Source organism: Sciurus carolinensis, chromosome 8, assembly GCF_902686445.1.
Source record: "Sciurus carolinensis chromosome 8, mSciCar1.2, whole genome shotgun sequence".
NCBI classification, from domain to species: Eukaryota; Metazoa; Chordata; class Mammalia; order Rodentia; family Sciuridae; genus Sciurus; species Sciurus carolinensis.
This window is the reverse complement of record NC_062220.1, coordinates 48,802,598-48,815,968: the sequence shown is the minus strand read 5'-3', so window position 1 is coordinate 48,815,968 and position 13,371 is coordinate 48,802,598.

The following is a 13,371-nucleotide window of genomic DNA, read 5'->3' as shown; positions in this document are numbered from 1 at the left end:
TTTTGGCTTGGACTTGTTGAAAACCTACTATGTGCCAGGCATTTTATTAGGTATGCGTTAATACATTATCTCATTTTAACTCTTTGAGGTAGGCACAATTATTATTCCCACAGAACAGATGCAGAGACAGATGTTTAATGGGTTAAATGTTTTGACAAAGTAACCAAGACTCTAACACAAGCAGTCTGACACAAATAGCCACCTACCAATAGAATGACATTTCTGTCATGGATGGACTGCATGTGTGATGGTGGTCCCATAAATTCTATCACCTTGTGACGTTGTAACCACCTTAGTTTGTGTAAGTACACTCAATGGTGTTCACACAACAATGAGATCAACTCACCATGTGTTTCTCAGAACGAGTCCCTGTCACTAACTGACGCGTGACTGTGTACTAATATATATGCGACCAGCCTGTGTTCAATAATTACTCAGCACAGATATAAGCTCGCTTACAGATAAAAAAAAATAGTGAGGCATAAAATTACATTCATAGACAATTCTATATGTATGCATATGTTTTAAAATGACAACCAAACAAAAATCTTTCAAAAAAATCATTTGTTTCAACGAATCACAAACTGAACCCCTAGCTCTCTGAGAAAGAGGGGTTTTGCCTTCCCAGCAGAGTAGGCTAATGGAGGAGGCAGACCATTTAAACAATTAGTAATAATAATTCAAACATCTGCAGCAGGAGTATATTCCAGTGCCCTGGGAGCTCAGAAGAGAAGGGATTAATTCTGCCTGGGAAGAGATTTGTTTTTACTAGTTATCGTGTCTCTGAAATCTAATACTCTGGCACTAACAGACTCTGCTGTGGGTGGGTGAGTGTTAAAAACACAGAGCCGTGCATATCCCAGAAATAGAATATCCCTTTTTCACTACAAAAATAAAAGGTGACATTTTAAATTACATAGTAAATACATATGAATGAAATTGCATAACAGTGGAATATATTGTGCACCCAACTTTTCTTTGGATATTGTGTTTAAACATTTATAACAGATTCTTTCCAGTCCATGGTTTAAATAGAAATGTTATTTTGGTGATAACTTGCATGTCTGGGGTGTTTTAAGGGACAGTGGTATAAAACACTGAGAAAAGAAATTTTTTAAAGGTAAAATAAAAATAGGGAGGGAAGCAATTAAATCAGCTGCTAAAATGGCAACATAAAATGTATGAAAATGTTTCCATGAAATTTGGAATCTGCTGCTCCATCAGGACCAGTTCTGGCTGATGGGAGCAGAAAGGGAGCAAATAGAGATACAAATTTTTAAGGGCCACAGACTGAGAAGGCCCTTTTCTCTTGTAGGCTGCCTTAATGTTCTAAAATCCTGTGATTCTAAATGACGGAAGAATAGGCTGATGGTGGGCATCTATAAATACCTCAGAAATTGATTTTAATTACATACATTACTCAGAGAGGAAGGTAACGAGGGTGCACAAATATTTCAAAGGTATAAACTGAAAAGAGAGAAGATGTTCAGCACAAAGGGAAAGAATCTGACTAGGGACAAGGCAAAGATTACGGGAGGAAGGGACTAGGAGCAGGCAGGTATTTCATCCCTGGGGTGATTCTTAAACTACCCTTGTCACCCAGGTTGTCCTTCTTAAAAATTGATTACAGAGTATAAATTTGATTACAGATGACTGTATATATTGGGGAGAAGGGAGTGAAATCACATCCTCAGAACCTCATTAACGGCCTCAGCCACTTTAGCATCAGCATTTACCAGCTTTCCCTTCTCTACTTCAAAGGGGGGCAGTATTTTCCCATGTCCTCTTCGTTCCTGCTCTATTTAAAGAATGTTTTCTTCAAATCTCTCTCTCTATTTTACCTTGTTGTTTAACCCTTTTCTGATATTCTTCTCCCATGCACTCAAAATTTCTCCTCCTACTTGACGCAGCCGGCCTTTCCCTTTGTAAAGAATACCTGTTTTCATTTCTGTCACTCAGTGAGGAGCCAGATAGATTCCCAGCATCTTGAAAACTGCTCTATTTTAAAATAGAAGGAAATGTTTTTATGTTTCTTGTAAGTTTGAGTTGAGGTCTTTGTAAAAAATGGCCACAGAAACATCACCCACTATTCTATGCAGAAAAATAGAAGAAGGAATTTAGTTAAGCGTTTAGACTTAAGACTTAAGGGATTCAGAGTGGTACTTGTCAAATTTTAATGTGCTGTGAATCACCCAGGGATCTTGTTTGAATGCAGATTCTGTTTGTCAGGTCCAGGGCTGGGCCCTGAGATTCTGTATTCTAATAAACTCTCATGGTGATGGTATTGGGATGTTGGTTTTTTGGATCATCTTTTAAGTAACAAGGCTTTGGAACATTCAGATATGCCCTTCATCTTGTACAACTCTATTCTTTAAAAATTTGGAAATATGCTTTAGATTATAAAATGCGTTACTGCATGATCACAGAAAATGGGATTGATTTTGGTTTTCTTAATACTAAAACTACCCCCAGCCACCCTCTGTAGGTGGAAACGTTCAGGACCATTGCTCTGGGATAGAGGGTGGGAAGCTGGGAAAGAAACTTGTTCTAGGAGGTTTGACGAACATGATTTGTTTTTTCCTGGAAGGAGATTTAACTATAAAGAAACTAGTCTTTCTGGGAAGCAGAAAGGAGAATTGGTGCTGGAGATGGTGGTATCAGTGATGATGTTGGTGATAGTGATGGAGGTGGAGGTGGTGTTGGTATTTGTGGGATTTGATGGTGGTGGTGGTGGTGATAGATGCAGTAATTGGAGGCTGTGACTGGGCTGGTCCTGTGGTGATGGTGGTAGTACTAGTGGTTGGATGGTGGTGGGATCTGAAGATGTGAGTAGAGGTGGTGGTGTGGTAGTAGTAGGACTGGTGGTTGGTGGTATTCTTGGTCTACACTATTAAGTAGAACAACAGAGATGAGTTTTCAATCCTGGTTCCATCCAGGATTCTCTATGTCCTTTGACAGATTGCTTCATGCCTCTGAACCTCAGTTTTCTCATCTAAAAAATGTCATAAAATAAAATTTAACTGTGAGTATGCTGTGAAGATGGTATCAGATAAAGTATGTAAATCCTTAGCAAAATGTAAGCATATATCCCACATTAAATAGAGGTTGGTTATTTATTTGGTGACATTGCCTGACTCCATGCTCATTCTTAACTTGTAAGTGTCCAAATGGGTTGAATTCAGACTTTAAAATTTTATTTAGCTTATTCTTTCTTTCTGTCTTTTTCTTTTCTGGACTTTGTGGGGTACTTCAAAGCCAAACTATAAACAGCCTTATAGACATTGACACTTTCAGAATTTAATAATGTATCTTTCTATGCAGAAATTTCAGCAATCCAGCAATCTAGGTGGTCAGAAGCAGTGTCCTTGTAAATGGATGTGTGTTATGTTTCATGCCTTTTTATATTTTAACTTGTGATTCTCTGACAGAACTATCTTCCTCTGACCACCAAGTGAGTGCTTAGAAAATTCAAATGAGTTTAATATTGTCTACAGCCATACAAAATGTCTCCTCGTAAATTTCTAATGACTGTAAAAAACAAACAAACAAACAAAAAAACTTCCTGACCAGGCATTAAAGATCTCAAGTTGTATTCTAATTACCTTTGTAGCCACTATTGTCTCATTTTCACCTTATCCTTGATTATGATTTGGCCAATCTAGGCTATTCACCCATTAGTAGTAAAATAGCTTCAATTTATTAGGTACCTACCATGTGCCAGATTTTGTTGAGCACCTTACATGTATTATCTTATTTGATCTTTATGTCAATCCTGCAAAGACCATGTTATTATTTTACTTTGTAGATAATCACAGATTAGCATACTTTTATCAGGTCACAAAATGAATAAAAATTCCCACTTATGTATTTAGAGTTTATTCTTTCTGGGGTGTTGAGTTGCTACTTCCCTAAAACTCTCTGGCTTGCCTACTTATTATGCCTTTGCTCATGGTAAGTTTCCATTCTAGAAAGTATTCCTTCCTTTATAGTTTGATATAGAATCCTAAAAACTGTTCAGAGATTCATTCAAATGTTACTTACTGCCTGGGTTTGAATCCTTAGTTTGTGACTTTAGTGAATTTACTTTATCTCTGTGCGCCTCAATTCCTCAGCTGGAAAATGGGAATAATAGTAATTGTATTTGTATCATAGAATTGATATGAGAATTAAATATGTATATTTCACACCAGGCCCATGTGAGGGAAAGCAGGCACACATGCAATCTTTATTTGTTCTGCAGCTATGAAGAAATTAGATCAGTTCTTGCACAAGGTATTTTATCAGTGTGTATTACAAAAGCAGAAGTTATCATAGGAAGCATTTGGGGAAATCCTCCTAATTGGAAAAATAATCTGAAATTCAGAGGTTTGTAACCCTGTCATGGGTCACATAGTTGGTGGGACAGCCAGCTCTAGAATTTAGAATTTTCACTTCTTTACCAAACTGCTCTTTACTGCTTTATGTAGGAACACTCTTCCCTGTGAAACCTTTGTTCATTTGCCTCAGTACCTCATCCTACTTTGTACTTCTCTTATGAGGAACATTGCATTATAACTATTTGGACATTTGTCTTATCTCTCCAACTCAATTGTGCTCTCCATGGATGCATGGTAGCTTTCTCATTCATCTTTGTTTCCTGCACAACATTGATGCTCACAGTGTGTACTCACAGAGCAATTTTGTGAATTGATTGAACATCTGCTATTACAATGATGTGAATTGAGTATTCTCTAGAATCTGCTAGAGATTGAAGTCCAGGCACTTTCACAAAAATTTTCAGTCTTAGCATCTCCAAGGGCTAGGTTCAGTTTCATAGAGGAGGAAACTGGGGTTGAAAGGCTCAGAGAAGAAGTGACCAGAAGGTTAATTGCACAGGTGTTCCAAAACTAACCAAAGAGAAATGGACCATTGGCTTACTTGCTCCTTGTGTCAGCTATATGCCATGTTCCCTTCCTGTGATGGAGATAAATGAGAGTTGTTGCTCTGTTATTTGCTCTTACTTTCTATGCCATGTTGATTTTTTTAAATATTTTTTATTCTCATAGGTTTTCTTCATTTAATCAGGCATTTTGGGAACTTGAGTTTTCATTTTTTCCCCTGTTTTCAAAAGTAGCAAAGGTTTGTTTAGGATATTTGGAAAATAAAAAGAAATGAATCACTTATAACTTCAGCAGACAGAGATAAGCACCATTAACATTCTGGATCTTTTGTCCCCGGTAGTTCCATGTTAGAAATATTAATTATATCAGCTTATCTTTGTCTCTCTTTTTAAAAAAAAATTACATTTAAATTGGGATTGTAATTCCCTCTACAACTCAACTCTTACAGTCATCCTGCAGGATCTGATGAATAAAGGGCTTTACATAAAAACAGATGTGAAATGAATTACTCTAAACCCAGAATGTTATATCAAAGGGTGTTTGATAAGAAGTTCAAAGAAGGATGGAATAGATGGTCTCCATGCATTAGAATAGCTCTTTTCAGATTTTGTTTGCTCTGGAATCTCTTCTTCCAGCTGCAGCCATAGCAGCTCAGATAACAACTGCAGCCACCATTGCAGCGACACCTGTGTGAAGGCGACATTTGGCAGTACAGCTGAAGGGTCCATTCTCCAGGGGCACAGACACCAGCATGTAGAGCGAAACACACACGTTTTCAGCATTTGCATGAATCTGCTTGTCGGCATAAGTATTAATCGGAATAAGGGAAAATACAAGCAATAAAATCCCTTTATAGCATTTTAGGTCTTTGCTTTGAACTTTTGTAGATTTTTCCTTACATTTTGTATAAACTTCTTTACTTAAATAATGGTTAGTCTACCAGAAAGTTCCATCATGAAGAGGAGTGAGAATGTAGACTCAGGAATGAGGAGGTAGGAAACTGTGTTAGACAGAATGTTGCTGTTGGTTGGGCCTGAGTTTTTTGCCTATTGTCACTGAGTGAGACCTGAAAGATACATCAACACAAGTTAAGTCTGACTGCAAATAACAGAAGAACTCCAAATGACCATGGATTAAGAATATTAAAGTTGGGGCTGGAGTTGTGGCTCAATGGTAAAGTGCTTGCCTGGCATGTGTGAGCCCCTGGGTTTAATACTCAGCACCACATATAAATAAATAAAATAAAAGATCTATGGACAACTAAAAAAAAATATCAAAGTTTAGTTCTTCCTTTGAAAAATATATGGTGATGGGCACTTGATGAATAATACTGCTAAGAGGCCCGACTATACTAAGTTCCCAAAGATCTGGGCTCCTCCAACTCACCACTCCTTCATTCCTAGTGTGAGGGCCATGTCCTTAAAAGCTAGAGTTCTAGTGAATTAAACCACATTTCAAGCTGCAAGATAAAGGAAGCAAAGGAAAAACATTAAAGAGTGTGTATATTATTACTTTAAATTTTTTTTTTTAATTTTAAGGAAGGTTCCCAGTTACACGTGACTGTTAGAGTTGTTGAAGTTACAGCTCACTGGGCAGAACTCAGGCATATGGCTGTATCTTATCTACCTGCAAAGGAGTATGGGGAAATTATTCTTTATTCCATACCACCATATGTTTAAAATTATATAATTATAAAAGAAGGAGACAATGGATACCAGGGTCAATTTTGATCTCTTCCAGAGAGTTATCATAAAAACCACAGTGCCTATTATGGATAGCTTATTGTATATATACCTTTGTTTTAGGTAACTGTTCAGCAAAATTAAATAGTTCAATGCAAACTGTCTACCTTGGGAGTCAGCAGACTACAACCTGCTGGCCAAATCAGCCTGCCATCAGTTTTATAATAAGGCAATATGGGGACCTGTATTTGTATATTGTTCTGTTTCATTTATTTGTATATTGTTTCTGTTGCTCTCACACTACAAAAGCAGAGTTGCAAGAGCGAACTCAAATATTTGCTATCTCACCTTTCACAGAAAAAGTTTGCCAACTCCTGCTCTATACTCTATAGTTTCACAAATTTTGAATTAACCCATTCTTCTTGTAATTGTTAAATCCCTAAAGTTCTTTACATATTTTTATTATATTTAGATACCTCCGTAAATAAGACATCATTCATTCTATTTTGTGTATTACTACCTAGAGGAAAAAGAGGAAGAAAGAATGAGAAGTGAGACTTAAAATCTGTCAATACACTTTTATGTCTTAAGTAAATTGAGACAAAGTATTAGGATCTGTCAAATCTAGGTGATGGGTATATGAAATCCTGCTATTTTTGTATTTCTTTGTCATGTTTAAAATATTCTATAATTAAATAATTTTAAAAGTTTAAAAATAAAAGTTAGATCTCCCCTTTTTAAAAAACTGTAATCAAGTTTCAATGCCATTTTAATTTGAATGTCCAGAGGAAGCTCCTGAACGGTGTGTTGGGCAGGTTGACTCCTATTGGAGTGTAATATTTTTGTGATTGAACATCCAGAATCATATCTGCAGCTCCAGAGACTCTGCACATCTATAAAATGTGACTGCCTCTGCTTGTGTACTCCAAAAATAGCACTTGTGTCCAAAAACAGAGAGGAAGGCAAATGTCTCCTGGAATTGGTACATTTCTGAGATGACAACGTCTGAAGTCGTATGGATTCTGTTTTTGTTGTTGTTGGAATAAATTCAGATCATTTACTTATAATAGGGTAAATTACTTAGGAAGAGCACAAACCAGGAGGTAGATTCTTTTAATATTTAAATTTTTGTTTTTTTAAAAGGGTATTTGTAATCTATAAGTGTGTAGCTATATAGAGGAAAAAATGACAGTTCTCTAAATTATTTAAGATTTGCCATTTTAATGACAATAGATTAGGTCTCATTGTTTCTTTGGGAGAGCATTCTTCTATTAGAGAAGTAATGTTACCATGTATTTAAGTAAGGAGAGAAATTGGAAAAACTCTATTGCTGTAAAAATGATATCCAATAAGCCTTCAACAACACATATACGCATAAAAAGCTGCTTCTCTGCCAAAATTGGATCACTTTACCAAAGACAGGTTTAATTAACTGGAAAAGAATTACATTTTAATAAATAATTATGGCAATTATTAAGCACTATGCCATACTTAAAATGTGCTGTGTAAGCACAGTCATGGGATTAGTATCTCCCAGGTTCGATTCCCTACTCATGTAAGTCATTACCTTGTGAGGATAAAACTAACGTGGTGGATAATTTTTTTCAAGGAAAAAGAAAAATCTATAAAGCAAAAAAATCATTATATGAGTAACATGTCAGTATGTTTTATATTAAACAGTTACTGTATATAAGGCAGGGTATTATATATTGAAGATAAAAAAATAGACAAAACAGTCTCTCAAATAACTCATGGCCTAGTAGTACTAGAATGAGAAGTAAAATATTAAATGAACAAGAAATAAATGTTTTAATAGAGGTATGTGTCAAACACTTTAGGAACACAAGGAAGAGACAGTACAATTCATATTGACAGGACAGGCCACTGAGGTACACATGTGGCTCATATGAACAGGCAAAGAGGCAGAGTAAAGAGGGCACCTCATCAGAGCACCAGGCCAATCACAAAGCCCCAAGTGCATATCTTATTTGAAGAAATGTGAATTGCTTCATGTCACCAGGGTGTAAGGTCATGGGAAAGAAATGACAGGAGATGAAAATATAAAGGTGGTTAGGGACTGATTGTTATTGAAGGATTATAAAGAGGGAAAGGTCAAGTACGATCCTATCTTGGTTTTAGAAAATAAATCATCTTCAGTTCAAAGGGAAAGAGAGAGGAAAGATGGAAACCAGTTAAAAGGATGTCCAATGGACAGGGGGAGTGGGGAGTGGCGGTAGCTAATTTAGATCACTGGCAAAGACAGCAGAAAGGAGGAGATAACATTTCTATTTATCTTGCAGAAGTAAATCCAAGGTTGGTGGAGAGATTGGGAGGTCAAGGGGATGGTGGTGGCATAACCAAGGCAGAGAGCCTGTGGGTTGGGAGCAGGACAGGGGAAGACACGTTGAAAGTCTTTGTCATGTGTCATGTTTAACTGAGACCTATTTGACGTCCATATGAGGATAATGGCATTCTGGTCTAGAATTTAGGCCAGAACTGAGGCCTGGAGATGGACATTTGTGATTCATTTGTAAATAAATTGATGATTGAAGTTGTGGGGTTAAATTACTGAATTATAAAAGTTAAACATGATAAAATGAGTGTAAGTGATACTTTCTGATTTGTGTGGCAATTCACATGGTTTTGTTCCTTTGTGAAGCCAAGAAAGTTGCTATTTGGAATTCCCTTTTCCACTCCTGGATAGAAATTGGAATTATCTGTATTTTATCACTGTTTATTTTTTTCCCATATTCCCAATTACCTAGAAGATTTTTTAAAGTTTACATGGTATTCTGCTCAGTAATGTTCCATGCCCCTTCTTTCCTCCTTTGGAAAACATTTTGTTCTTTGGTCAGTCTCCTAATATCTTCTATTGGTCTGGAGTTACCCAGGCAGGTGAGGAAGTCAAATGATAGAAAAATTTTAGAAAGGGTTTCAAGTCTGCATGTATGCATGATCTGTTTCTTCTTTTATTATTAATTTTATGCATAACAGACTATTATAGGATAGATACTTAAGAATTGTAGAACTTTTAGAAATAGCACATTTTCCTTAAGAATATAATTTTACAGAAAAGGATATATATGTCAGTGAAAAATGAGGGATTAAAATAAATTCCTATATTTCTGTTGCATTTGAACATTTCTATTTTTTCATAGAACACTAAGTATTTGTAGAAATTGTCCAATCACTTTGTTGTTATCTTTCTATGAAATCCTGGAAATCTGTGAGAAATTCAAGATAATTTTTATCTGTTCACTTACCCCTGATTCATTCTTCCTAGATCAGTCTTCAAATAATTACATTTGATACTCATAGACAAAATTTAGCCATAAACTCCACATATAAATTTTAAATGATCTCTTTATCATTGTTCAATTTTAATTCAAGATTATCTAGCATTTAATAGCATTCTAAGACAATGATTATTTAATCTAATTCATCCGGTATTGGTTAGATCAGATTTGGCCACACATATTCTGAACACCCCAAAGTAAATAGATCAATGCGTAAGGGGAGTGTTAACTCACCCCTGGAGGTGCCTAGAGGTAGGCAGTCTTTTGTGTTGTGGTGACTCCAGACCATCAGGCATCAGTCTGTCCTAATCTTGCTGCTCTGCCATCCTTAGATCTCAGAGGCACCTATACCTTCCCAGAAGTCTCACATGAGTCTTTTGCTGACATCTCATTCACTGGAGCTTTGTATTTTTTTTCGTAGGAAATTCTGTAAAACATGTTCTCTTCACCTAAATAAAACTGTGTTCTCTTACCAATGGCAAATTGAGATAACAGATTCGTGGGGAAGACAATTACCAGTCCTGTCGCAGTCAGTAAACCATCTCACTGTTATTTTAATAACAAATATTTAAAATTTGCCAAGTTAATTTCCAAGTCAGTGATAGGAAGTTCCAACATCTTCTCCAACTTTAGGGTTTTAGATTTTAATTTATAAAATCAAATAGATTCTGGTTTCCCAATGGCAGAAATTTGGTGTAGCCTAAACCATAAGGTCATTTAATTCAAAAGAGAAAGTATCAATTAATTGTAATATGGCAAGAAAACCTTAACCCTTTAGGAAGCTTATTTCCTTGACATAAAAAAAAAAAATTGCTCTCTCCACTTGCATTATCCACTTATGAAACTCTCTTCCAAGTGTGTTGCCTTTATTGATTCTTTCTGATTGCACACCCCTCCCTTTCTTGCACAGACATATTCCTGCGTTTTTAATAACCAGTTCTTACTTGTCCCACCTCAACAGACTTCCATGACAACTGTGACTATCCTCGGGATTTTCATCATCTACTTTTTAATCTATTTTATCAGTTTATAGTCCTTCAGTTCTAAAGTTCACATCTTAACCCCACCATGATCTGTATTCGTATGAATGCATTTTTAGAGTTCTTGATCTCCTGGAACAAGCACAACTCTAAAATCTCAAACTCTGAAAAAGTATAGAATCAGGGAGATCTTGGCCTAAACCTCAGTTTTAGTGTTTATTCTTTGACTATGTACAGCCTAGATTTCTTCATCTGGAAAATTATGAACATGTCTACTTTGGATTACTGAGGGAATGAATCAAGGTACAACAGGGAGTGTAGGGATCAGCATCCCCCATCCCTGTCATCACTATTATGAGCTTCAGAGAAGATGCAGTCTTGTGTAATGGTCCTCTGGAGACTTGCTGGTATAGAGTGAGCTCTTCATAAATGGCTACTGCATGAAGGAAATTTCAGTATTCACATCTCCTTGCATGTGTGCATGCTAGGGTCTAGGTGCAAATCTGGGTTAGTGGATCAAGACTTGACTTGTTTCAAATCTTAGAGGATGTTTCTGCCAGCGAACCTCAGAGAGGACTACTCTATTCTGCCATGCTTTTCTTAATTTAAAGTCTTGAAGAGCAGAGATTGGCTTTTCAAGCTTTCACCCAAAAGGTGTTCGGTTTCTTATGCTTGTCCATTCTTTTCATTGATGAGCTTTGCATAACAAGGAAGTCAGAAAACAGAGTCTCAATTGATTCACAAAAGGTTATTTTACATCATTCTCAAACGCCTGCAGCAAATATATGCCCAATTAGTATTTTAATTTACATAACAAAGGTGTATTTTAGTGGCTTTTTTTCTGAGCCTAGATCTTATCAATGCTGCCTCTGTGATTAGACTTGTCCTCAACTAGTGTGGTATGTAGGCCTTAATTGGCACACAAATTCAATGATCATATTATGATTTTTATATTTTACTGCATTGAAATTGGAAGATTTTCTAAATAGCAGGATCATAAATTATGTATAATAATTGACTTTTTAGTTTAATTTTAAATAAAGTACTTAACAATGTTATCAGAAACTATTCCATCCCCAGCAAAAGCAATGCATTTCAAAAATACTCACTTGAGTGGTTTCTAAGGTGTTGACCATCCTAAGGCTAACTGATGACGGGCTTCTGACACTGTATCCAAACTACTAAAAGGATACCATAGCTCTGTTTCTTGCAGATTCAGATTCCTTTGGATATTTCTGTGGGTTGGCTAGTGGACCTACCAGGGACTGTTTTCATGAAGAACCATACAGCCTGGTTGGGAGAAAACAAGAGCCCTTTTTGGGGGCTGACAGTTGGCAGTACTCAACTCTTGCTGATAAACATAAGGCCTGGGGGAAGAAAAGTCTTCATGACACTTCATTCAAGACAAGAGGAGAACACACTTTCATTTTCTCAAGGTGCAGTGATACTCAGATTGTCTGTTGAGATCCCTGAGGCTCAAAGCAAATTCAAAAATTAGGAAGAAGATTATACAGGCGAGTCCAAACAGCAGATGTCGCTGATATTCCTGTGCAAAGCCGAGGGCTTGGAGCAGTGCTCTTTGTGAATTTAGCACCAGAATAGTAGAAATGGACAGAAAAACCATCTGTTCAGTGATGCAGGTAAGAGGAGAGCATTTTCAGTTGGCAACGGTGGTGGCCACAGTGTATAGATCATCGCTAGGATGCTGGGCACTGTTGGTCAGGGGCAATTGACCACAGTGACCTGGGGCCGATTTAGTCTGTGTTTTGAGGAAGAAATGACAATTTTCAGCTACACAAAGAATAACACGTAGGTACCCAGATGTGAGTCAGAGAGAGAACTGGAAGATCTTATTATATCAGAATGAGGGAGGGTGAGAGAGAGAGAGAGAGAGAGAGAGAGAGAGAGAGAAGAAACTCTAATGTTATCAGTCTGATAGTGGTCAGGAAAAGACAAGTAAATAAATATTTCTTGTTTCTCTCCTTTGAAATGATTAGAGCTTACATATTTCTGTGAGTGAAATCTTATAATCTTTTAGCAGACTTTGATGGTAGTATTTAATAGTACTTCAGTATCTTCAAGGTTCTTTCTTGCTAGATGTACTACAGGGAAGTGGTTAGGAGTGAGCATTCTGGGGATAACCTACCTAGATTTGACTCTTGACTCTTGGTGTGAGCAGGATCAATGCATTTAGATTGTTGAACCCCGATTTCCTTATTTGTATTAGGGATGACAATAGCACTGCCATTGGAGATATTTTTAATAAAAATGAAATGATATACTCATATAATAATTTAGCATACATCAGTCACTCAGTGCCAGTGTTTTTTTTTTTTTTTTTTCTTTTTGCGGTGCTGGGGATCAAACCCAGGGCTTTGTGTTTGCAAGGCAAGCACTCTACCGACTGAGCTATCTCCCCAGTCCCTCATTGCCAGTTTTTAATATATAATAGTCATTTTAGACTGACTAGAGTTTTTCTTTTTAAAGTCAATTTCACACCAAACAGAAGACTTTTTTAAGCTGTCATGACAAT